The sequence below is a fragment of the Bos indicus genome, chromosome X (genome assembly GCF_029378745.1).
Source record: "Bos indicus isolate NIAB-ARS_2022 breed Sahiwal x Tharparkar chromosome X, NIAB-ARS_B.indTharparkar_mat_pri_1.0, whole genome shotgun sequence".
NCBI classification, from domain to species: Eukaryota; Metazoa; Chordata; class Mammalia; order Artiodactyla; family Bovidae; genus Bos; species Bos indicus.
In genome coordinates, this window is record NC_091789.1 from 46,086,485 (window position 1) to 46,113,122 (window position 26,638).

General features: G+C 38.3%; 1 pseudogene; it reads left to right on the forward strand.

Moving 5' to 3' along the window:
• LOC139181505 (glutamate dehydrogenase 1, mitochondrial-like) overlaps window positions 1–20,699 on the forward strand; it is a 39,251-nt pseudogene extending 18,552 nt beyond the window's left edge.
• Window positions 20,700–26,638: the final 5,939 nt, after the last annotated feature.

Below are 26,638 nucleotides of genomic sequence, written 5' to 3' on the forward strand. Positions count from 1 at the left end.
AACCAGACATGGAACAACAGACTGGTTCAAAATTGGGAAAGGAGTAGGTCAAGGCTGTATATTGTCACCTTGCTTATTTAATTTATATGCAGTGTCATCATGCAAAATGCCAGAATGGATGAAGCACAAGCTGGAATCAAGATTGCTGGGAGAAATATCAATAAACCGAAATATACAGATGACACCACCCTTATGGCAGAAAGCGAAGAAGAACTAAAGAGCCTCTTGATTAAGGCGAAAGAGGAGCATGAAAAAGCTGGCTTGAAACTCAACATTCAGAAAATAATGAGTATGGCATCTGATCCCATCACTTCATGGCAAATAAATGGTGAAACAAGGGAAACAATGACAGACTTTATTTTCTTGGGCTCCAAGATCACTGCAGATGGTGACTGCAGCCATGAAATTAAAAGATGCTTGCTCCTTGGAAGAAAAACTATGACAAACACAGACAGCATATTAAAAAGCAGTGGCATTGCTTTGCTGACAAAGGTCCGTCTTATCAAAGCTATGGTTTTTCCAGTAGCCATGTATGGATGTGAAAGCTGAAAAATAAAAAAGGCTGAGTGCTGAAGAATTGATGTCTTGGTACTGTGGTGCTGGAGGAAGCTCCTGAGAGTCCCTTGGACTGCAAGGAAATCAAGCCAGTCAGTCAAGGGAAATCCAACCTGAATATTGATTGGAAAGACTGATGCTGAAGCTGAACCTCCAATACTTTGGCTACCTGATACGAAGAGCCGACTCACTGGACAAGACTCTGATGCTGGGAAAGATTGAAGGCAAGAGGAAAAGAGGACGAGATGGTTGGACAGCATCCCTAACTCAATGGAGCTTGATTTGAGCAAACTCTGGGAAATGGCGAAGGACAGGGAAGCCTGACATTCCTACAGTCCATGGAGTCATTAAAGAATCAACAAGGTTGAGCAACTGAACAACAGCAAAACTATGGATGTTGCAAGTGAAAGAAAATTGCAAAGATGACCCTTGGGTTTAGCTTTAATACAGTATTTCCTAGAAGATTTAATAGAGCTTAATGCTTCAATGGAATTAATGCCTCTATATGATTAAAATGGTAAACTGATCAAAACTGAAAGGGAAGTCTTTCAACTTCCACCTTAAATTGGCAATAAGTAATTCCAAAGCCTGGCTGAAAACCATAAATAGGATGGCCAGAGTAGTTTGAACTTCCATATCTATAATGGAAGCCTACCCATTCTTTTGAAGTATGACCCCATTGAATACTGCTGATAAACCAGTTTTCTTTCTTTCTTTTTTTTTTTTAATTTTATTTTATTTAACTTTACAATATTGTATTTGTTTTGCCATATATCAAAATGAATCTGCCACAGGTATACATGTGTTCCCCATCCCGAACCCTCCTCCCTCCTCCCTCCCCATACCATCCCTCTGGGTCGTCACAGTGCACCAGCCCCAAGCATCCAGTATCATGCATCGAACCTGGACTGGTGACTCATTTCATATATGATATTATACATATTTCAATGCCATTCTCCCAAATCACCCCACCCTCTCCCTCTCCCACAGAGTCCAAAAGACTGTTCTATACATCAGTGTCTCTTCTGCTGTCTCGTATACAGGGTTATTGTTACCATCTTTCTAAATCCTATATATATGCGTTAGTATACCGTATTGGTGTTTTTCTTTCTGGCTTACTTCACTCTGTATAATAGGCTCCAGTTTCATCCACCTCATTAGAACTGATTCAAATGTATTCTTTTTAATGGCTGAGTAATACTCCATTGTGTATATGTACCACAGCTTTCTTATCCATTTGTTTGCCAGTGGAAATCTAGGTTGCTTCCATGTCCTGCTATTATAAACAGTGCTGTGATGAACATTGGGGTACACGTGTCTCTTTCAATTCTGGTTCCTCAGTGTGTATGCCCAACCAACAGTGGGATTGCTGGATCATAAGGCAGTTCTATTTCCAGGTTTTTAAGGAATCTCCACACTGTTCTCCATAGTGGCTCTACTAGTTTGCATTCCCACCAACAGTGTAAGAGGGTTCCCTTTTCTCCACACCCTCTCCAACATTTATTGCTTGTAGACTTTTGGATAGCAGCCATTCTGACTGGCATAAAATGGTACCTCAGTGTGGTTTTGATTTGCATTTCTCTGATCATGAGTGATGTTGAGCATCTTTTCATGTGTTTGTTAGCCATCTGTATGTCTTCTTTAGAGAAATGTCTATTTAGTTCTTTGGCCCATTTTTTGATTGGTCATTTATTTTTCTGGAATCGAGCTGTAGGAGTTGCTTGCATATTTTTGAGATTAGTTGTTTGTTGCTTCATTTGCTATTATTTTCTCCCATTCTGAAGGCTGTCTTTTCACCTTGCTTATAGTTTCCTTTGTTGTGCAGAAGCTTTTAAGTTTAATTAGGTCCCATTTGTTTATTTTTGCTTTTGTAAACCAGTTTTCTTGACTCCTGCAAAACATTGAGCATGATCTTAAGAAGAAGGAGCATTCTGACTTGGAACCTCAGCCTGAATGACTAGGAAACAAATGTACTTAAATGCTCCCTTACGCATGTTTCCCTCATGATACTCAGCAAAGAATACCTTAATTAAATTCATATCTATCCAAAAAATTCTTTATAATTGAATTAGGCTAAAAGGTTTAGGTGAACTTTATAATGATCCCAACAAAACCACATAATAAATGTTTCCTTTTTTCATATTCTGGATTCCTCAACATCTAAAATATTAACAATTAGTGCAAAAGCAAATAAAATTACTATAAACATACAGTTTACAAACACAAACCATTCTATAATTTTTTCAAAGCCTACTCATAAGCCTTAGGTGGACTTTCCTGTGCAATTATCCTGTTGTTCTCATTTTATGGAGAAAAGGCAGATGGTTGTTGTTGTTTAGTCACTAAGTCATGTTTGACTCTTTGGGACCCCATGGACTGTAGTCCATCAGGCTCCTCTGTCCATGGGATTTCCCAGGCAAGAATACTGGAGTTGGTTGTCATTTTCTTCTCCAGTGGATCTTTCTGACCCAGGGGTCGAATCCATGTCCCCTGCATTGGCAGGTGGATTCTTTAATAGTGAGCCACCAGGAAAGCCTGAAAGGCAGATTATCATAGTAGAAAAAGGATGCATTTTGTCATCAAACATGATAGAATTCTTATGCCAGATTCATTGCTTACTAACTTGATGAATTTAGGCAAATCATTTGATCTTTCTGATACCTTGTTTCTCCATCTTTGAACCAAAATTGCTATGTGATAAATAAATTCAGTTATGGAAGCAGTGATACTAATAACTACATTCATTGCATCATTCCTCAGTGCCAATCACTTTGCCTAGATGCTTTGTCTATTTAGGAGATGGTATATTAGTTAAGGGAGTAACATTTGGAGTCAAATACTAATTCAATTCTTAATTCTGCTAACCAGCTAGCTGTGTAACACTAGGAAGATTTCTTTTCTGAGCTGAAATTCCCTCAGCAACAGCATGAAAATCAAAATGCCTATCTAACAAAAAGATTGTTTTATGATCAAATTAGATTTTCAAATTTAACACTTCACCTCCCTCAGTATCACTCTCTAGTCCCCCAACTTGCCTCTACTTTTTCTCTAATAGTGTTATCATCATTTGACATTATATTGCATATGTTTAAATTTGTTCATTTTTGTCCTCCCACAAATAGGTGAGTACCATGAGGAAAGGGATTTATTTTATATATCACAAGATCCCCCTAGTGTTTATCTCATTGAAGTTATTCAAATATTTGTCAAATTAATGAGTGAATATTAAGAGTTTTGAACTAATAGATTCAAAAATAAAAATTCAGTAGCTGTTCACTAATTTTCTGAAAATATATAGAGAGGGTAAATAACTTGCCAAAGAAGCACATCTGCTCAGTGATTGGGATATATTAGGACCCAGAGTTCTTTACTTCTGGTTCATTCCTTGTGCTACTCTAGTGGTTCTTCAAGTGTGGCCCCTGGGAAGATGACATGATACCACCTTGGAACTGTGTTAGAAACACAAATTCTCAGGCCCTAACCCAGACTTATAAACATTTGGGGTAAAGATAAGCAATTTTTATTCAAACAAGCACTCTTGATAATTCTGAAACATGCTAAAGTTGATAACCACTGTACTATAAACCCTAACACTTTCTAATACCATGGCTGCTTTCTATTATCATAACTTCTTCAATGCCAAACTGGAAAAAAAATAATATAATTTAATATAAACTAAAAATCTATTACTTTTTATAAAGATTAACTCACTCAAATTTAACTTTTGTTTTTTTTTTCTGTTAGTATCAAACAAAATACTGCTAGTTTTATCTAACCCTTGGTTTTAGGAAAGCCAGAGATCAAATTGCTATAGGACTATGGCCACAGAAGTTTGCCCTTTTGAGCTGATATATTTGTCCTGTGACATACCAGTATAAATAATCTAGATCATGATAATTTATTCCTTGGTTGCTACTTAATCAGATGTGTCATGTGCATTCACTATTTTAAAATATCTTCTCATGCAAATAATTTGCAATAACTACCTGAATCTAGCTTGCCTGCAAAATGAGTGACAGATATATTTCCTATAGTTTTTAAAACACTTTGAGGATCTTAAACTGCACAAAAATTTAAAAAATGGGCCAAAGAACTAAATAGACATTTCTCCAAAGAAGACATACAGATGGTTAACAAACACCTGAAAAGATGCTCAACATCACTCATTATCAGAAAAATGCAAATCAAAACCACACTGAGGTACCATTTCACGCCAGTCAGAATGGCTGAGATCCAAAAGTCTATAAGCAATAAGTGCTGGAGAGGGTGTGGAGAAAAGGGAATCCCCTTACACTGTTGGTGGGAATATAAACTAGTACAGTCACTATGGAGAACAGTGTGGAGATTCCTTAAAAACCTGGAAATAGAACTGCCTTATGACCCAGCAATCCCACTGCTGGGCATACACACTGAGAAAACCAGAATTGAAAGAGACACGTGTACCCCAATGTTCATTGCAGCACTGTTTATAATAGCCAGGACATGGAAGCAACCTAGATGTCCATCAGCAGATGAATGGATAAGAAAGCTGTGGTACATATACACGATGGAGTATTACTCAGACATTAAAAAGAATACATTTGAATAAGTTCTAATGAGGTGGATGAAACTGGAGCCTATGATATAGAGTGAAGTAAGCCAGAAAGAAAAACACCAATACAGTATGCTAACACATATATATGGAATTTAGAAAGATGGTAACAATAACCCTGTATACGAGACAGCAAAAGAGACACTGATGTATAGAACAGTCTTTTGGACTCTGTGGGTGAGGGAGAGGGTAGGATGATTTGGGAGAATGGCATTGAAATATGTATAATATCATATATGAAATGAGTTGCCAGTCCAGGTTCGATGCATGATACAGGATGCTTGGGGCTGGTGCACTGGGACGACCCAGAAGGATGGTACAGGGAGGGAGGAGGGAGGAGGGTTCAGGATGGGGAACACGTGTATACCTGTGGCGGATTCATGTTGATATATGGCAAAACCAATACAATACTGTAAAATTAAAAAATAAAATAAAATTTAAAAAAAAAGAAAAAAAGAAACTCAAAAAACAACAACATAAAAAATGTCCCACATTCATTGATTGATTGTTGACTTTGATTCTATAGGAGAAAGCTAAATATTTTACATGTTATTCCTCAGTTCATTGGCTGCACAGTAAAAATTGGCTGTGCTTAGATTATTCTTAAAATGATTGAACAAAAAAGACAAGGCAATACTCAGAGTATTATATTTTTGTTAAAAACTTTAAGCCTTTATTTATTAGATTTTTTTCTCTTTTTTACTTCATAAATCTTGATCTTACATTGGCATTATGGTGCATTGCAAGAATTCAATTATGAATCTTCCATTCTCTTGGAATTAATAATAGCACAGTGTTGATGAACATAATTCTCATTTTGTAGGAAAAAAATGAAAATAATATATTTTGCTCAAATAATATTTTGCCCAATAATATTTTGCTTTTGTAGTTTGGCATTTCAGTAATGTAAAGTTACAGTTTTCTTATAATTAATATCATTGCACAACAGACCACAGTTATTTATTCTTGTTAGAACAATTTCATTTCATGTAAAGGCTGACTCAGCTTGTTCTTTAGGAAATAAGCATTATGAAAATTAAGTGAAAAAAAAAAGAATATATAGTCATGAATTCAACCTGAAAACCAATGGAAGAAAATATCTGAATGTTAGTACTTCTTTATTCGTGATAGCTAGACATTTCAACATAGTAAATTATAGATTTCTGTGTTCATGCAACCTTGAGTATCAGTATAATTCTTCATTTATTAGCTCCAGTAAACCCTGGCCAATTCTAAGTGAAGAAGATTTCCAAAGAAGATTCTAATCTAAATAATTTGTTAGCTTGAATCATTTTGCTAATAGTAAGAATTTGCCATTCCATGTTTCTTGTACAAGTAATTTATTATCTCTGTATACTAATTCACAATAAATCTTACTCCCTGTAAACAAATGAAAATGTTTCTTCAACATAGTTGGCAACACGGCATAATATTTAGACTTCAAATATTTATCTGTCTGAGAATCCTATTTAAAATTATAAGCATCACTGAAAAGGGTAAGGCATTAGGCTGGAGTAATGCCCTAGTGAGTATTAATCTTATACTAGCAATTCCTTGCTAGAAACCTAGTGATGAGTTGAAAAGAAGGAATGAGTGATTTCAGTTAGAGGACTGAGTAAATTTAGATCATGAGTAGATATTTGTGATGAAATATCAAGCAAGAGTGATGAGATTGCAATAATGTTGAGAAAGCGAGGGCTGACTAGGGAAAAGGGGGTGTGCACACTTCCATATGTGAACAGCTTGAGTCCCCAGGAGCCAATTGTCACATAATGTGCAGATAGATAAGTGCCTGGGCTGACAGAAATTCTCACATAAATGTCAGTGTGCTTTGGGAGCTTGGGAGAAATACCAGAGAGGAGCTGAGAATGAGTAATATCACCTCTGCCCTCAGACAGTGCTTTGTTTCCTGATGCAGAAGGGACAATCAGGCTCATCGCTGCAGTTGGCCAAACAAGATCACCTAAATGTCATTTATTTTATACCTGATTGATGCTATCAACGATGGGACCTCTGCTTTGGGAAATTTTAAAGTAAAGCCCAATAAAAAGAGGCTAACCCAAATTTCATTTCCTGCATTTTACCCTTTTAGCTATCTCAGATCAATAACCATTCACTGGCTACTGTAATTCTCACATGAAGGAAAGAGCTGCACATTTTTCTTAATGACAGCAAGTGTTAAATTTAACTATAAATGGTTGAGTGTGATTTAAAAAAAGCCATTAAAGCACCATGGAGCATTTCAGCATTCCATAGCATGTCTTTGTCTTTATATTATGTTAAAAACTGCTTCCGTTTTGTGGTAATAATGGAGATAAGAGCATGTATTAAGGCATTTTGTAAGAAGAAGAAATAAATACACATTTTATTTTTTAATCTCCTTGTCCTATGACAAGTCTAAAGTTTAGAAAGTAAAGAAATTGGTAATCACATACCTACAGTGGCTTCTAATAGGTATATGGTTGGATTTCATTTAAGGAGTAAAGTCAGATGGGAAAGAAGAGAGAATATCTTGTATTGATACTTTCAAGCCATTGAATACTTGATACTGTGGCTTTCCTAAGTAACAGTACTATAGTGCTAAATGGTTTGGGAAAACTATTTGCCAAACAAGAAGTTGTACGTAACTCATTCTTAACTAAATAAGGAGGAAAGTATGAAAGGAGAGCGGTTAGTCAAATAGTTGGATGCACACATGCTGTCTACACAGAAACTTACCTCTGATACCAAGTAAACTCAGACTGTTTCATCTATACTTACCTTTCTACTTAATGTACAACTGTGTATGTAAAACAACTCATTTCTCTTAATTCTACACATTTGCATATAGTTTTCCAGACAGCAAAAATCTAGATGATCAATATTTTTAATTTGCTTTTCCATGCCTCAGAATTCTGATATACCTACTTAGTCATTGTACAATGGTACAGAAAAGATACATCAGTTTTATCTTCTTATGGGGCTACAATTATTATACTCACTCATAGTGGTGTGGTGTAAGCTGTGATGGTATAGGGTAGAGTGGTGGAACTCTTGCTCCATTTTATCTGGGAAGATGGTGGTTTTAAAAGATGTAGAAAGAGGTACAAACTAATTACAGTTGACAAGTGAAGAAAATGGCCATTTAATAAACAAAGTTGTCATTGATGGGGAAAGTAGAGTTGGAGAAAGATCATTCAGGGGAATGAAATTATCAGTGTTATGGGTGATGAGTAGTGTCATCAGGATGATGTAGTGGGAAAATAACAGGAATTTTGAGGTGAAAGGGATCTGTGTTTGAATACTGGCTTTTTTACTTAAGTAGCTGTTTGACATTAACTATATACATAGTTAATGTATATATAGTTATAGTTAATGTATATATATAGTTATAGTTATATATATATATAATTATAGATATATAGATATATATAAAACTTCTGCTGGCTCAACTATAAAACTATGTATATATATATATAGTTAATGTATATATATATATATATATATATATATATATATATACTTATATATATAGTTATATATAACTTCTGCTGGCTCAACTATAAAATGGCAGGAAAAATCTTTACCATGGAAGGTTATTATGAGATAAATCGTTGATTAATACAGAGTGTATCATAGGGGATTCTCACTAAATATAACTATTAATGCTGTTAATTGACTGATGGGGCAAAATGTCCCAATATGTGAGTACTTACCATAAATTATAGCTATCATTTTCTTGTTTTCATGAAAAACACAATCTTCAGATTGGGTGGCATCAAAATTTAGGTTCAGTTCAGTTCAGTTGCTTAGTAATCTCTGACTCTTTGTGACCACATGGACTGCAGAACACCAGACTTCCCTGTCCATCACCAACTTCTGGAGCTTGCTCAGACTCATGTCCATTGAGTCAATGATGCTGTCCAACCATCTCATCCTCTGTTTTCCCTTCTCCTGCTTTCAGTCTCTCCCAGCATCAGGTTCTTTCCAATGAGTCAGCTCTCGCATAAGGTGACCAAAGTATTGGAGCTTCAGCTTCAGCATCAGTCCTTCCAATGAATATTCAGGACTGATTTCCTTTAGGATTGACTCGTTTGAGCTTCTTTCAGTTCAAGGGACTCTCAAGAGTTCTCGTTAACACCACAGCTCAAAAGCATCAATTCTTCAGTGCTCAGCTTTCTTTATAGTCCAACTCTCACATCCATACATGACTCCTGAAAAAATCATAGCTTTGACTAGACCGACCTTTGTCAGTAAAGTGATATCTCTGCTTTTTAATGTGCTGTCTAGGTTGTTCATAGGTTTTCTTCCAAGGAGCAAGCATTTTAATTTCATGGCTGCAGTCACCATCTTCAGTGATTTTGGAGGCCCCAAAATAAAGTCTCTCACTGTTTCCTTTGTTTCCACATCTATTTGCCATGAAGTGTTGGAACCGGATGTCATAATCTTAGTTTTCTGAATGTTGACTTTTAAGCCAGCTTTTTCACTCTCCTCTTTCACTTTCATCAAGAGGCTCTTTAGTTCCTCTTAGCTTTCTGCCGGTGGTGTCATCTGCATATCTGAGGTTATTGATATTTCTCCCTGCAATCTTGATTTCAGCTTGTGCTTCATCCAGTCTGGCATTTCACATGATGTACTCTGCATATAAATTAAATAAGCAAGGTGACAATATACAGCCTTGTCATATTCCTTTCCCAATTTAAACCAATCCATTGTTCCATGTCCAGTTCTAACTGTTGCTTCTTGACATGCATACACATTTATCAGGAGGTAGGTAAGGTGGTCTGGTATTCCTATCTCTTTAAGAATTTTCCACAGTTTGCTGTGATCCACACAGTCAAAAGCTTTAGTGTAGTCAATGAAGCAGTATTAAGTGTTTTTCTGGAATTTTCTTGCTTTTTCTATGATCCAGCAGATAGAAGTTATCAGTTCATGTAATGTTGAAGCCTAGCTTGGAGAATTTTGAGCATTACTTTGCTAGAGTTTGAGATGAGTGCAATTTAAGTTAAATAATGAGATTATAATAACTGGACACTATTGTTTTGGTTCCCAGCTATTTTGTGTTAGAAGACGTATAGAAATGGGGGAAAAGATATAAATTTGGAGGCATGGGCTTATAATTATACAGGAAGGGAAAGTGATACAGTAAAAAGAATCTATGTTTGGAGTATCAGTAGTTAGATTTGAATTCACCATTTAGAAGCTTAATAAATTGTTAAGCCTCAAATACCCCATTTGAAAACTGAGCATAAGGTATGTGTCAGAAACAAAGTATCATAACAAAGCACAGAGAACAATGCCTCACATGTAGTAAACTTCTCATTAACTGTTGGTTAATAATGCTGCTGCTGCTGCTAAGTCACTTCAGTCGTGTCTGACTCTGTGTGACCCCATAGACGGCAGCCCATCAGGCTCCCCCATCCCTGGGTTTCTCCAGGCAAGAACACTGGAGTGGGTTGCCATTTCCTTCCCCAATGCATGAAAGTTGAAAGTGAAAACTGAAAGGGAAGTTGCTCAGTCATGTCCGACTCTTAGCACACCCATGGACTGCAGCCTACCAGACTCCTCCATCCATGGGATTTTCCAGGAAAGAATACTGGAGTGGGGTGCCATTGCCTTCTCCGTGGTTAATAATGGTCAGTGTCTAATACTCCAATATCATATTTCTCCAGAACTACATTGTATGCCCAGGAATTGTTTCAAATATAGGCAATCTTAATGTGCCTTGAAAATATTCATCAATGACCAAGAGAGCTTCCTGAGACTAGAGTAGGAGGTATATTTAAGAGTTCAAAAAAAGCATCAGGATTGCTAATAGAGGTAAATAATGTCAAACTCTGAGATTGATATGCAAATACTGTTTTGTTTAGATAACCAACAAGGACCGACTGTATAGCACAGGGAACTCTGTTCAATATTCTACAATAACCTAAATGGGAAACAAAGTTTGATAAAGAATAGATACATGTGTAACTGAATCACTTTGCTATATCCAGAAGCTAACACAACATTGTAAATCAACTCTACTCCAACATTAAAAATATATTAAAAAGGTATTATTTTGCTTAGAGTATAGGAAATCATCAACTTATATTCCCACTTTTGTTTTTCATATACAAGAATAAAATAAAGTGACAAGGTTAAAGAATTTTCTAAATTGCAAGTAGAGTAAATGTTAGCTGAAAGCTAAGTAAGTCTTGTTACCAGTATTCTTACCTTGAGAACCTCATGAACAGTATGGAAAGGTAGAAAGATAGGACACTGAAAGATGAACTCCCCAGGTCAGTAGGTGCCCAATATGCTACTGGAGATCAGTGGAGAAATAACTCAAGAAAGAATGAAGAGACAGAGCCAAAGCAAAAATAACACCCAGTTGAGGATATGACTGGTGATAGAAGCAAGGTCTGATGCTGTAAAGAGCAATATTGCATAGGAACCTGGAATGTTAGGTCCATGAATCAAGGCAAATTGGAAGTGGTCAAACAGGAGATGGCAAGAGTGAACATTGATAATTTAGGAATCTGCAAAGTAAAATGGATGGAATGAGTGAATTGAACTCAGATGACCATAATATCTACTACTGTGGAAAAGAATCCCTTAGGAGAAATGTACTAGCCATCACAGTAAAAAAAAAAGAGCCTGAAATGCAGTATTTGGATGCAGCCTCTAAAAAGACAGAATGATCTCTGTTCATTTCCAAGGCAAACAATTCAATATCATGGCAATCCAAGTCTATGACCCAACCAAAAATGTTGAAGAAGCTGAAGTTGAATGGTTCTATGAAGACCTTCAAGACCTTTTAGAACTAACATCCAAAAAAGTTGTCCTTTTTATTATAGGGGACTGGAATGCAAATGTAGGAAATCAAGAAACACCTGGAGTAACAAGAAAATTTGCCCTTGGAGTACAGAATGAAGCAGTGCAAAGGCTAACAGAATTTTGCCAAGAGAACACACTGATCAGAGCGAACACCCTCTTCTAACAACACAAGAGAAGTCTCTACATATGGACATCACCAGATGGCCAACACTGAAATCAGATTGATTATATTCTTTGCAGCCAAAGACGGAGAAGCTCTATACAGTCAGCAAACACAAGACCAGGAGCCAACTGTGGCTCAAATCATGAACTCCTTATTGTCAAATTCAGAGTTAAATTGAAGAAAGTGGGGAAATCCACTAGACCATTCAGGTATGACCTAAATCAAATCCCTTATGATTATACAGTGGAAGTGAGGAATAGATTTAAGGGATTAGATCTGATAGAGTGCCTGATAAACTATGGACTGAGGTTTGTGATGTTGTACAGGAGACAGGGATCAAGATCATACCCAAGAAAAAGAAATACAAAAAAGCAAAATGGCTGTCTTAGTAGACCTTACAAATAGCTGTGAAAAGAAGAGAAGTGAAAAGCAAAGGAGAAAAGGAAAGATATGAGCATCTGAATGTAGAGTTCTAAAGAATAGCAAGGAGACATAAGAAAGCCTTCCTCAATGATCAATGCAAAGAAATAGAGGAAAACAACATGATGGGAAAGACTAGAGATCTCTTCAAGAAAATTAGATACCAAGGGAACATTTCATGCAAACATGGGCTCAATAAAGGACAGAAATGGTATGGACCTAACAGAACCAGAAGATATTAAAAGAGGTGGCAAGAATACACAGAAGAACTGTACAGAAAAGAACTTCATGACCCAAATAATCACGACGGTGTGATCACTCACCTGGAGCCAGACATCCTGGAATGAGAAGTCAAGTGGACATTAGGAAGCATCACTATGAACAAAGCTAGTGGAGGTGATGGAATTCCAGTTGAGCTATTTCAAATCCTAAAAGATGATGCTGTGAAAGTGTTGCATTCAATATGCTCGCACATTTCAGAAGCTCAGCAGTGGCCACAGGATTGGAAAAGGTCAGTTTTCATCCCAATCCCAAAGAAAAGCAATGCTCAAACTACTGCACAATTGTACTCATTTCACACACTAGCAAAGTAATGCTCAAAAATCTCCAAGCCAGGCTTCAGCAATATGTGAACTGCGAAATTCCAGATGTTCAAGCTGGATTTAGAAAAGGCAGAGGAACCAGAGATCAAATTGCCAACATCCGCTGGATCATCAAAAAAGCAATAGAGTTCCAGAAAAAATCTACTTCTGCTTTATTGACTATACTAAAGCCTTTGACTGTGAGGATCACCACAAACTGTGAAGAATTCTGAAAGAGATGGGAATACCAGACCACCTGATCTGCCTCTTGAGAAATCTGTATGCAAGTCAAGAAACAACAGTTATAACTGGACATGGAACAACAGACTGGTTCCAAATCGGGAAAGGAGTGTGTCAAGGCTGTACATTGTCACCCTGCTTATTTAACTTATATACAGAGTACCTCATGAGAAACCCTGGGCTGGATGAAGCACAGGCTGGAATCAAGATTGTCAGGAGAAAAACCAATAACCCTAGGTATGCAGATGACACCACCCTTATGACAGAAAGTGAAGAAGAACCAAAGAGCCTCTTGATGAAAGTGAAAGAGGAGACTGAAAAAGTTGGCTTAAAGCTCAACATTCAGAAAACGAAGATCATGGCATCCAGTCCCATCACTTCATGGCAAACAAATGGGGAAACAGTGTCTGACTTTCTTTTGGGGGGCTCCAAAATCAATGCAGATAGTGACTTCAGCCATTAAATTAAAAGACGCTTACTCCTTGGAAGGAAAGTTGTGACCAACATTGACAGCATATTAAAAAGCAGAGACATTGTTTTGCCAAGAAAGGTCCATCTTGTCAAGACTATGGTTTTTCCCGTGGTCATGTATCGATGTGAGAGTTGGATTATACAGAGGGCTGAGCACCGAAGACTTGATGCTTTTGAACTGTGGTGTTGAAGACTCTTGAGAATCCCTTGGACTGCAAGGAGATCCAACCAGATCATCCTAAAGGAGATCAGTTCTGAGTGTTCATTGGAAGGACTGATATTGAAGCTGAAACTTCAATACTTTGGCCACTTAATGTGAAGAGCTGACTCATTTGAAAAAATGCTGATGCTAGGAAAGATTGAAGGCAGGAGAAGAAGGGGATGACAGAAGATGAGATGGTTGGATGTCATGACCGATTCAATGAATATGAGTTTGAGTAGACTACAGGAGTTGGTGATGAACAGGGAGGCCTGGTGTGCTGCAGTTCATGGGGTTTCAAAGATTCAGACATGAATGAGTGACTGAACTGAACTGAAGTAAGTCTTGAAAACTAGAATACAAGAAGCTCAAAAAATGAAAAGGTTAAAAAAATCATAGTGTTGTACACTAAGATAATTTGAGCTCTGAGGTTCATCTTCATGATAAGCAGAGAGAGAGAAAACTTTTTTGTAAAACTAGAACTTCTAGAAAAGAAAACTATGCCCTTAGAGCTTTTCCCTTACTGTCCTTCTGCTCTCACTATACGTTCAAACTGATGATTTCTGATTGCTTACGTAAAGAGCTTGGCAGTTGCCACTCCATCCTTACAAACTGAAAAGTCAACTCTTCCTGGATCTATAAAAGAGGAGGAGACACAGGGCAAACTGCCACTCCCAAAGTTGGAGAGAAAGGCAAATACTGGAAGAGTCACTGCCGGGGACCAGCCCCGGCTGATCCAGGGTATTCGAAGGAGAGACGGCATAGGCGAAGATCAGGAAACAACTGCTTAATTAAACATTAATTAAGGATATAAAGAGTAATAGAATGAGGATAGCTCAGTGAGGAAATTCAGTGGAGAAAAGAGGCTGAATAATTCAGCCAGAAGGTAAGAGAAAGAACAACATGGTGAGACCAAGTTTCCGTGAACAAGGCCCGCAGTTTATTTTCCAAAGTAGTTTTTATACCTTAAGTTATGCATAGAGGATAATGGGGGAAGGGGTAGAGTCATGCAGCAAGCCAGGCTTTCTTCCTGCAAACTTATCATATGCAAAAGCTTGGGTGATTTGCATCATCTTCTGGCCCAGAGGCCTGTTAACATTTTAAGACCCTTTCTACAGAAAACTTATTTTTCTCTAAAGGTGATTGGTCAGGAGCCACCCTCCAAAAGCATTAGATAAAGTTGCATTCCTACAGAGCAAAGGTGTGGTGGGCTATAACAAGAAAAAGAATTAACTCAAGGGTCCCAGGTTACAAACATTAAAGCTACTTACACCAATTATATTAATCAATACACTGCCAGGGACACAGCAGGTAAGGGATATGGAGACTTAGCAGCAAACATTGGCCCAACAAGTGAAAATCCCTTCACCAATACAATTTCTAATCAATCTTTTAACTACTCAAAAGAATCTGTGTTTAGACAGTTTAGAACATCTCCTGCCTCTCACAGTTGGGAGGCTCTGAATAATCACATGTGGCCGGAAAAACCTATTCAGGCAGGCTAGAGGATTTCCAAAGGAGTTTGTAGGTTGAAACACTGTCACACCCAGGAATTATTAACTGGAGCTGCAAGCTAACTCTTTTTTCAGAGAGGTAGTGGGGGACAGCCCCCCGTAAAGTCAGAGGTGTAGGTGAAAGCACAAAGCAGAAAGTAGGCAGACTCTGGTTTTGGGGGTATAAGCTCGAGAATTTCCAGGGGGACTCCTGAAGCTCGATCCCGCCTTTGTGTATGCCGAGCCTCCTTCCTCATGACCTTTGTCATGGGTGGAGTTCCTCACGCTGGCTACCGGCAGTGATAGAATTCCAGTTGAGCTATTCCAGATCCTGAAAGATGATGCTGTGCAAAGTGCTGCACTCAATATGCAATATGCAATATGCACTCAATATGCAATATGCCCGCTCCCGGCAAGTCACTGTTTATCAGAATAGACCCTCAGGAGCAGAAACTGCCTCGAAACTATTCCAGGGTAGGAAATCTTAAATTGATGAATTACTGTAGGCTCAACATGGTCAATTCTAACAGTTAAAAATGCAGACTGATCCTCTCATAGGATCAGATCAGATCAGATCAGTTGCTCAGTCATGTCTGACTCTTTGTGACCCCATGAATTGCAGCACGCCAGGCCTGCCTGTCCATCACCAATTCCCGGAGTTCACTGAGACTCATGTCCATCGAGTCAATGATGCCATCCAGCCATCTCATCCTCTGTCATCCCCTTCTCCTCCTGCCCTCAATCCCTCCCAGCATCAGAGTCTTTTCCAATGAGTCAACTCTTCACATGAGGTGGCCAAAGTACTGGAGTTTCAGCTTTAGCATCATTCCTTCCAAAGAAATCCCAGGGCTGATCTCCTTCAGAATGGACTGGTTGGGTCTCCTTGCAGTCCAAGGGACTCTCAAGAGTCTTCTCCAACACCACAGTTCAAAAGCATCAATTCTTTGGTGCTCAGCCTTCTTCACAGTCCAACTCTCACAGGATAGCCCCCATATTTTGTAAGTTTTACATCCAGTGTGCATGTTCAGCAGCTAAGTTGTGTCCAACTCTGTGACCCCATGGTCTGTAGCCTGACAAGCTCCTCTGTCCATGGAGATTCTCCAGGAAAAAAATACTGGAGTGGCTTGCCGTTTTCTTCTCCATTTATATCCAGATGGGAGGCCAAGTTTTCATAATAATTATTAGAGAAAATCAACTTATGCTTCTGGCAGTGGGAGGAGAAAAAGACCCATTTTACAATACCCCAGAGGTCCTTCTTCATAAAAAGGCAAGCCTTCTGGGGAAACTAGGTAAGGGGAACATAGCCTACTGGGATATTATCAGAGTATACTGAAGGAAGGAAAATACCCAACTCCAGTCCACTCTAGCCATTCTGTCCAACCTAAGGGAATAGAAAAAAAAAAAAGAAATTTGTGAAGTTCACAGTCTAGAAGCATAAGCTCACTAGAAGACTGAAACCTAATCATAAAACTATAGAATTCTTTCTCTTCTCTTAAAACTAAGAATCCCATTAATAAAGTACTATTAGTAGTTCCTTTTACTTGATACATCATGTATGGCTGTCAAGAAAAAAATTACACAAAAAGTAAAAAAAAAAAAAAATATATATATATATATATATATATATGCTTTGAGCAGAGCAAGCATCAGAACTACATGCCAGGGAGGCTGGAATTATCAGAGTGAGAGTTTTAAAATAGCTGCCCTGTCCTTAATTGCTCAGTTATGTCTGACTCCTTGTGACTTCATGGACTGTAGCCCACCAGATTCCTCTGTCCATGGGATTTTTCAGGCAAGAATACTGGAGTGGGTTGCCATTTCCTTCTCCAATAATGGTGTGACAATGAGATAAATACATGCAGAAAAATGAAACTCTATTCTTATCTAACACCACTCAAAAATTAATTTGAAATGGATCTAAGACTTAAACATAGACCTGGTAATAAGAAATTCCTAGAATAAAACAGGGAAAGAAGCCCCTCAATATTCATCTTGGCAATGGTTTTTTTTTTTTTTTTTTTTTTTGAGTGATACTGAAACCACAAGCAACAAAAGCAGAAATCAAAGTATTTAACAACTTAAGAATGATTTATTTTTTGGAAATGGTAGGCTAAAAAGCCACTATTCCATGTTATCAGCATTTTAGTTTTTCTTAACATTCTTTGGTTAAACCTCTAAAATTATTAAAGATTGGGTTACCTGTACAGCATTTTTAAAATGGTGTTTGAGTCTTCAACAGTTATTTAACTTGTTAATTGGAACAGGTCTAGGAGCTACTCAGTTTCAGCATAAAATTGGATCTAGTTACCTACATCAGTCGGAGAAGGCAATGGCACCCCACTCCAGGACTCTTGCCTGGAAAATCTCATGGATGGAGGAGCCTGGAAGGCTGCAGTCCGTGAAGTCGCTGAGGGTCAGACACGACTGAGCGACTTCACTTTCAGTTTTCACTTTCATGCACTGAGGAAGGAAATGGCAACCCACTCCAGTGTTCTTGCCTGGAGAATCCCAGGGATGGGGGAGCCTGGTGGGCTGCCATCTATGGGGTCGCACAAAGTCGGACACAACTGAAGCAACTTAGCAGCAGCAGCAGCGGATCTACATCAGTAACTAAGCAATTTTTGAACATTGGCTGTGCTGTACTGTATTAGGTACTGGAAATATCAACTTCAGTAAAAGACTTGGTTCTCATGGATATTTAAAGTTAAATGTGGATCCAAGCCTTAGACCAAAAAAATGTAAAATGTGGTATTATAGTTTAGTATTATTCCTGACATTATTTTATAATTTATGTTATTGTAATACTTTTAGAATATTATTCATAATCAAGAACAATGAAGTATATACATTTTCTTAAACTTTTTAATTTACAGCAGATTTTTTGATTTTCTTATTTAATTTAAAATGTTAGAGACAATTTTATTAAGGAATTTTAAAAATTGATCCTCATTGCTGTTATGTGTACATAAAGAAATTAGTTTCAAAATTGGGATGTTAGAAACTTCATCAGTTCTTGCTTGTGGTTAAGAGTAGAGGCAGGCAGATTGAAAACACAGGAGTAAGAGGAAAGTTTTGGAGTTAGTAGGAGTATTCTATATCGTGATCATAGTGATGATTACACTAATATATACATTTGTCAGAAGTTGTTGAACAGTAGTCTAAAATGAGTTTTATCATATATAAATTTTATACCAATATATTTATTTAAAAAGAAAAATGTGAGACAGTGCCAGGCTGGATGAATCTCCAGCTGGAATCAAGATTGCCAGGAAAAATAACAACCTCAGATATGCAGATGACACCACTCTAATGACAGACAGGGAAGAGGAACTAAAGAGTGTGTTAATGATGGTGAAAGAGAAGAAAAAGCTGGCTTAAAACTCAATAGCCAATGCAGGAAGCTGTGACTTAAAAGGGCAGCCGACCCCAGGCCCTTCCTCCCTCCGTCCATCTCTGAGTCTATGATTCTCACAGGCCTGTGCCTCTTCTCCATGAGAGAGCATCTCCATCCTGTCACCATGCACCAGTGCCTGGTGAAGTGCTGCTGCTGTCCCGTGTCGAGCCTGCTGCCCTGGATTCTGTGGCTACTGACTCCACCACGCTGCTGGGCTGGCCCTGTGGGGCAGCATGCTGCAGCCATCAGTGCCCTGCAGCCAGGGCTTGTGCCATCCGCTCAGTGACACTACAGCGAGGTGGTGGCCAACTGCGAGGATGACCTCAGCTTCTTCAATATGGTGGAGGGCTTCTTCGACCGTAGTGCCAGCATCATGGAGGACAAGCTGGTGGAGGACCTCAAGACCCAGGAGACCGAGGAGCAGAAGCAGAACCTGGTGCATGGCATCCTGCACTTCATCAAGCCCTGTGATCATGTGCTGAGCCTGTCCTTCCACATCCGGCGTGACGACAGCTCCTGGGAAGTCATTGAGGGCTACTGGGCCCAGCACAGCCAGCACCGCATGCCCTGCAAGGAAGGTATCCATTATAGCACTGATGTGAGTGTAGATAAAGTTAAAGCTCTGGCTTATCTGATAACATATAAGTGTGCAGTGGTTGATGTGCCATTTAGGGTTGTCAAAGCTGATGTTTAGGTCAATCCCAAGCACTATACTGATAATGAATTGGAAAAGATCACAAGGAGGTTCACCATGGAGCTGGCAAGAAGGGCTTTATTGGTCCTGGCATTGATGCGCCTGCCCCAGACATGAGCACAGGCCAACTGGAGATGTCCTGGATTGCTGACACCCATGGTAGCACTATAGGGCACTCTGGTGTTAATGCCCATACCTGTATTACCAGTAAGCCCATCAGTCAGCATGGAATCCACAGACGGATCTCTGCTACTGGTCAGGGAGTTTTCCATGGAATTGAAAACTGCATCAATGAATCTTCTTACATGAGTATTTTAGGAATGACACCAGGATTTGGAGATAAAACATTTGCCGTTCAGGGATTTGGCAATGTGAGCCTGTACTCTATGAGATATTTACATCGTTTTCGTGCTAAATGTGTTGCTGTTTGTGAGTCTGATGACAGCATATGGAATCCAGATAGTATTGAACAAAAGGAACTGGAATACTTCAAATTGCAACATGAAACAATCCTGGGCTTCCCCAAAGCAAAGATCTATGAAAGGAGAATCTTGGAGGTTGACTGTGACATCCCTGCTGCCAGCGAAAAGCAGCTGACCAAGTCCAATGCACCAAGAGTCAAAGCCAAGATCATTGCTGAAGGTGCCAATGGACCAACAACTCCAGAAGCTGATACGATTTTGCTAGAGAGAAACATCATGGTTTTTCCAGATCTCTACTTGAATGCTGGAGTAGTGACAGTATTTTACTTTGAGTAGCTAAAGAATTGAAATCATGTCAGCTATGGCCATTTGAACTTCAAATATGAAAGGGATTCTAACTACCACTTGCTCATGTTTGTTCAAGAGAGTTTGGAAAAGAAATTTGGAAAATATGGTGGAACTATTCCTTATTGTACCTACAGCAGAGTTCCAAGACTGGATATCTGACAAAGACATTGTGCACTCTGGCTTAGCTACACCATGGAGCACCCTGCCAGGCAAATCATGCACACAGTCATGAAATGTAACCTGGGATTGGACCTGAGAACAGCTGCCTATGTCAACACCATTGAGAAAGTCTTCAAGGTGTACAATGAAGCTGGTGTGACCTTCACATAGACCAGACTGTGGCTGACTTCTTCACTACCCTCTTCACCTCTTCTGCTGCAGACCTATCATAAGTTTACATGTAACCACAGAAATCTTTCTCATGACCTAATAGATGATAGACACCATTCTCAACAAGTCAATCCAAATCAGCCCCTTAAGGAAAAAAAAATAATAATGAGTTTAGGGGATCATATATAAGCTAATAAGTGATAGTAGAAATTAGCCATGCCAGAAAGTCATTTGGGCATTTTGCCTTTAAATAAAAGATTTGTTTCCATCTGCTTGTGCTGCCTTTCTCCATGGCTGCTTCCCAGCACATTCAGCTGTGGCCCTAGGAAGGCACCTGTTATCCAAAATGAGTCAATCACTTGCCCCTTCAGCTCTTAAAAAGTCTATCAGGTGCTTTGACACATTTAAGAAACAGGTATATGGCATTTTCAGAAGGTAGCATGGTCCTCAAGTGAGTTATTGCTATTTTACATCAGCAAAATAACTCAATTTTACAGGTTACAAGCAACAACAACAACAAAAACTTTATGCATTTCATTCTTTTAGAATAAAATAAGTACATGCTGCTGTAAGAAAATTGCCTTTAATCACTTAACAAGCCTAACCTTGACTCAAGCAGTGAATGCCTATAAACATAATAAGTGAAAAAAACTAGTATTTTTATAACATAAAACAATATCAATTATAGCTTGTCAATTGCAAACTGTCACCTCACACGCTATCAAAATAATGCTCAAAATTCTCCAAGCTAGGCTTCAACACTACAGTTGAAGTTCAACAGTTCAACTGTGAACTTCTAGATGTTCAAGTTGGTCAAATCGTCAACACCCATTGGATCATCAAAAAAGCAAGAGAGTTCCAAAAAGACATCTACTTCTGCTTTATTGACTATGTCAAAGCCTTTGACTGTGTGGATCACAACAAACTGTGGAAAATTATTAAAGAGATGGGAATACCAGACCACCTGACCTGCCTCATGAGAAATCTGTATGCAGATCAAGAAGCAATGGTTAGAACTGGACATGGAACAACACCCTGGTTCCAAATTGGGAAAGGAGTATGTCAAGGCTGTATATTGTCACCCTGCTTATTTAACTTGTATACAGAGTAAATCATGAGAAATGCTGGGCTGGTTGAAGCACAAGCTGGAATCAAGATTGCCAGGAGAAATATCAATAACCTCAGGTATGCAGATGACACCACCCTTATGGCAGAAAGCGAAGAAGAACCAAAAAGCCTCTTGATGAAAGTGAAAGAGGAGAGTGAAAAAGTGGGCTTAAAGCTCAACATTCAGAAAACAAAGATCATGGCATCTGGTCCCATCACTTCATGGCAAATAGATGGGGAAACAGTGGAAACAGTGTCAGACTTCATTTTCCGGGCTCCAAAATCAATGCAGATGGTGACTGTAGCCATGAAATGAAAAGACACTTGCTCCTTGGAAGAAAAGTTATGACCAACCTAGACAGCATATTAAAAAGCAGAGATATTACTTTGCCTACAAAGGCCCATCTGGTCAAAGCTCTGTTTTTTCCTGTAGTCATGTATGGATATGAGACTTGGACCATAGAGGAAGCTGAACACTGAAGAATTGATGCTTTTGAGCTGTGATGTTGGAAAAGACTCTTGAGAGTCCTTTGGACTGCAAGCAAATCAAACCAGTCAATCCTAAAAGAAATCAGTCCTGAATATTCATTGGGAGGACTGATGCTGAATCTGATGCTCCAAAACTTTGGCCACCAAATATAAAAAGCTAACTTATTAGGAAAGACCATGATGCTGGGAAAGTTTGAAGGCAAGAGAAGGGGACGAGGATGAGATAGTTGGATGGCATCACCGACTCGATGGACATGAGTTTGAGCAAGCTCTGGAAGTTGGTGATGGACAGGGAATCCTGGTGTGCTTCAGTCCATGGGGTCACAAAGAGTCAGATAAAACTAAACGATTGAACTGAACTGAACTGAACACAGGAGTGACACCTGGGTAGCCAAGCTAGCAGGTAAACATAAGAAAAAAGTTTTGAACAGGAATATCAGAGTCACCACCCTGTGAGGAAAATAGACTTCACAGAATTACTTCAGTCAAAGCATAAAACAAACAAATGATTAATCAACCAATAGCAACAACACTCCTCTAACAGGAGGTAGTAGGTATTGTTATCCATGTTGCTGCCATATGTTATCTAAAATATCTAGTATTCAACAAAAAATTATGAAGCATGACAATGAAATAGAAAAGTATAATCCTACACAGGGATGTGGGGAAGAAGTTAATAGAAATTGACCCCAAGGAAGCCTAGACATTGTAGACAAAGACAAATATCAACTGTCATAAATATGTCCCAAAAATTACAGGAAACCATGTTTAAAGAAGTAAAATATGAGAACAAAGTCTCAATAGAGAATATAAATAAATACCCAGAAAAGATTAAAAGAAACAAATAGAAACACTTCAGTTGACAAACTGAAATGAAAAGTTCACTAGAGGGGCTGAACAGCAGATTTAATAAGCAGACAGAAGAATCAGTTAGCTTGATAGAGTAATAGAGATTTGAATACAGATAAAAAAGAATAAAGAAGAATGAAAAGATACCACTGTCAAACTTCTGAAAACTAAAGGCAAAAAGAGAACCATAAAAGTGACAAAATAAAAAAATGAGTTGTCATGTACAGGGAACCTAATAAGTTTTACAGCTGGCATCTTATCAGAAACAATAGAGACCAAAGGCAGTGGCATGATATATTTAAAATACTAGGGGAAAAAAAAAAAAACGGTCAACTAAGAACATTATATCAAGCAAAATTGCATTTCTAAAATAAAGACAAAATAGAAGCATCCCAGATAAACAAAGACTGAGAGAATTTTTGCCAGTAGACCTAGCTTAAAGAATACTAAGGGGAATTTTTCAGGCTTAATGCAAGTGACACCAGTCATTTATTCAAATCTGCACAAATATACAAAAAACAGCAGTAAATGTAAGTATGTAGGTAGTTATACAAGATGGTATAACTGCCTATCTATCCCACTGTCTTCTCTTAAATTATTTAAAAATTGCCCCAAACAGTATTTCTACAACTGTTTTAAAGGATAAAGAACATATATAAATGGGTTTCCATGTTCTCCTCCAGGGAAGCTTTCTCACCCAGGGATAGAACCTGCATCTCTTATGTCTCCTGCATTAGCAGGTGGGTTCTTTACCACTAGCACCACCTGAGAAGTCTCAAATAAGAGGGTTACTATAACAAACTCTATAAGCATACTTGTTCTCCTTTCTTGTTAAAACTTATTCAGACTTATATAAAGAAATTATGTAAAGTAATAATTATAGCAAGGTATTGTTGGCTTTGTAACATGTACAATTACATATGCACAATAATAATGGGCTTCCCTGTTTGCTCAGCAGTAAAGAATCCACCAGCCAAGCTGGAGTGAGATCACAGGCCAGGAAGATCCCCTGGCAGAGGAAATGGCTACTCACTCCAGTATTCTTGCCTGGGAAATCCCATGGACAGAGGAACCTGGCAGCTCCAGTCCCTGGGGTCTCAAAGAGTTGGACATGACCGAGTGACTAAACAACAATGATAACAAAAATGACAGCAAATAGAGTTATATTCTATGAAAGTTTCACTATTTTGCCAGAATTTAGTATACATTTTAAATATATTTTGATAAGTTGATGTTCACATTGTGAGTTCTAGAGAAATCACTAGTAAATAATTTAAAAATATACCATTAAAAAACTCTTAAACAGATTAAAGTGCCATGATAAAAATATATACATGAAACCAAACAAGGCAATAAAGATGGAAAAAAGATGTAAGATATACAGATAAAAATGGTAGATATGAATTCCAGCATATCAATAATAATATTAAATATTAATATTTTAAATAATGATAGAAAAGTCAAGTTTACCATTATTATTTAAAACTAGTATAATTATATAATATCATTACATATTTAAAAGTAATGATAACATCCTCTGACATAAATCACAGTAAGATCCTCTATGACCCACCTCCCAGAGTAATGGAAATTAAAACAAAAATAAACAAATGGGTCCTAATTAAACTTAAAATATTTTGCACAATGAAAGAAACAATAAGCAAGGTGAAAAGACAGCCTTGAAAATGGGAGAAAATAATAGCAAATGAAACAACTGACAAAGACTTAATCTCCAAAATACACAAACAGCACATGCAGCTCAATACATGAAAAATTAACAATCCAATCAAAAAGTGGCCAAAGAACTAAACAGACATTTCTTCAAAGAAGACACACAGATGGCTAATAGACACATGAAAAGATGCTCAATATCACTCATTATTAGATAAATGCAAATCAAAACCACAATGAGGTATCATCTCACACCGGTCAGAATGGCTGCCATCAAAAAGCCCACAAACAATAAATGCTGGAGAGGGTGTGGAGAAAAGGGAATCCTCTTACACCGTTGGTGGGAATACAAACTGGTACAGCCACTATTGAGAACAGTGTGGAGATTCCTTAAAAAACTGGAAATAGAACTGCCATACGACCCAGCAATCCTACTGCTGGGCATACACACCAAAGAAATCAGAATTGAAAGAGACACATGTACCTCAATGTTCATTGCATCAATGTTTACAATAGCCAGGACATGGAAGCAACCTAGATTTCCACTGGCAAACAAATGCATAAGAAAGCTGTGGTACATATACACAATGGAATATTACTCAGCTATTGAAAAGAATGCATTTGAATCAGTTCTAATGAGGTGGGTGAAACTGGAGCCTATTATACAGAGAAAAGTAAGTCAGAAAGAAAAACATCAATATTATATACTAATGCATATACATAGACTTTAGAAAGATGATAACAACGATCCTATATGCAAAGCCACAAAAGACAAACAGATGTAAAGAAGAGACTTTTGGACTCTGTGAGAGAAGGCAAGGGTGGGATGATTTGAGGGAATAGCATTGAAACATGTATATTACCATATGTGAAATAGATGACCAGTGCAACCTGATGCATAAAGCAGGGCAATCAAAGCTGGTGCTCTGGAACAACCCAGAGGGATAGGGTGAGGAAGGAGGTGGGAAGGGATTCAGGATGGGGGGACACATGTACACCTGCAGCTGATTCATGTTAATGTATGGCAAAAACTACCACAATATTGTAAAGTAATTATCCTCCAATTAAAATAAATCAATTAATTTTAAAAAGAACTAATGGTAAAACTTGACTCTCTTATGATTATTTAAAATATTAATACTTAATGTTATTGTTGATATGCTGGAATTCAAATAATGGTGGGAGAGTCAAGGGGCTTCGCTGGTGGCTCAGATAGTAAAGAATCTGCTTGCCATGTGGGAGACCTGGGTTCAATTCCTGGGTTGGGAAGATCTCCTGGAGGAGGGCATGGCAACCCACTCCAGTATTCTTGCCTGGGAAATCCAATGGACAGGGGAGCCTGGCTGGCCACAGTCCATGGGGTCTCAAGGAGTCAGACACGACTGAGTGACTAAGCACAGAAGACTTTCAGTATGATGCACAAAAGCAGTAGTGAGAGGGAGCATCCTTGCCTTGTTCCTGACCCATAGCAGAAGTTTCAAGTTTTTTACCATTAAGTATGATGTTCAGTTCAGTTCACTTAGTTTTGTCCGACTCTTTGCAACCCCATTAATTGCAGCACGTTGGGCCTCCCTGTCCATCACCAACTCCTGGAGTTCACCCAAACTTATGTCCATTGAGTCGATGATGCCATCCAGCCATCTCGTCCTCTGTCGTCCCCTTCTCCTCCTGCCCCCAATCCCTCCAAGCATCAGGGTCTTTTCCAATGAGTCAGCTCTTTGCATGAGGTGGCCAAAGTACTGGAGTTTCAGCTTTAGCATCACTCCTTCCAATGAACACCCAAGACTGATCTCCTTTAGAATGGACTGGTTGGATCTCCTTGC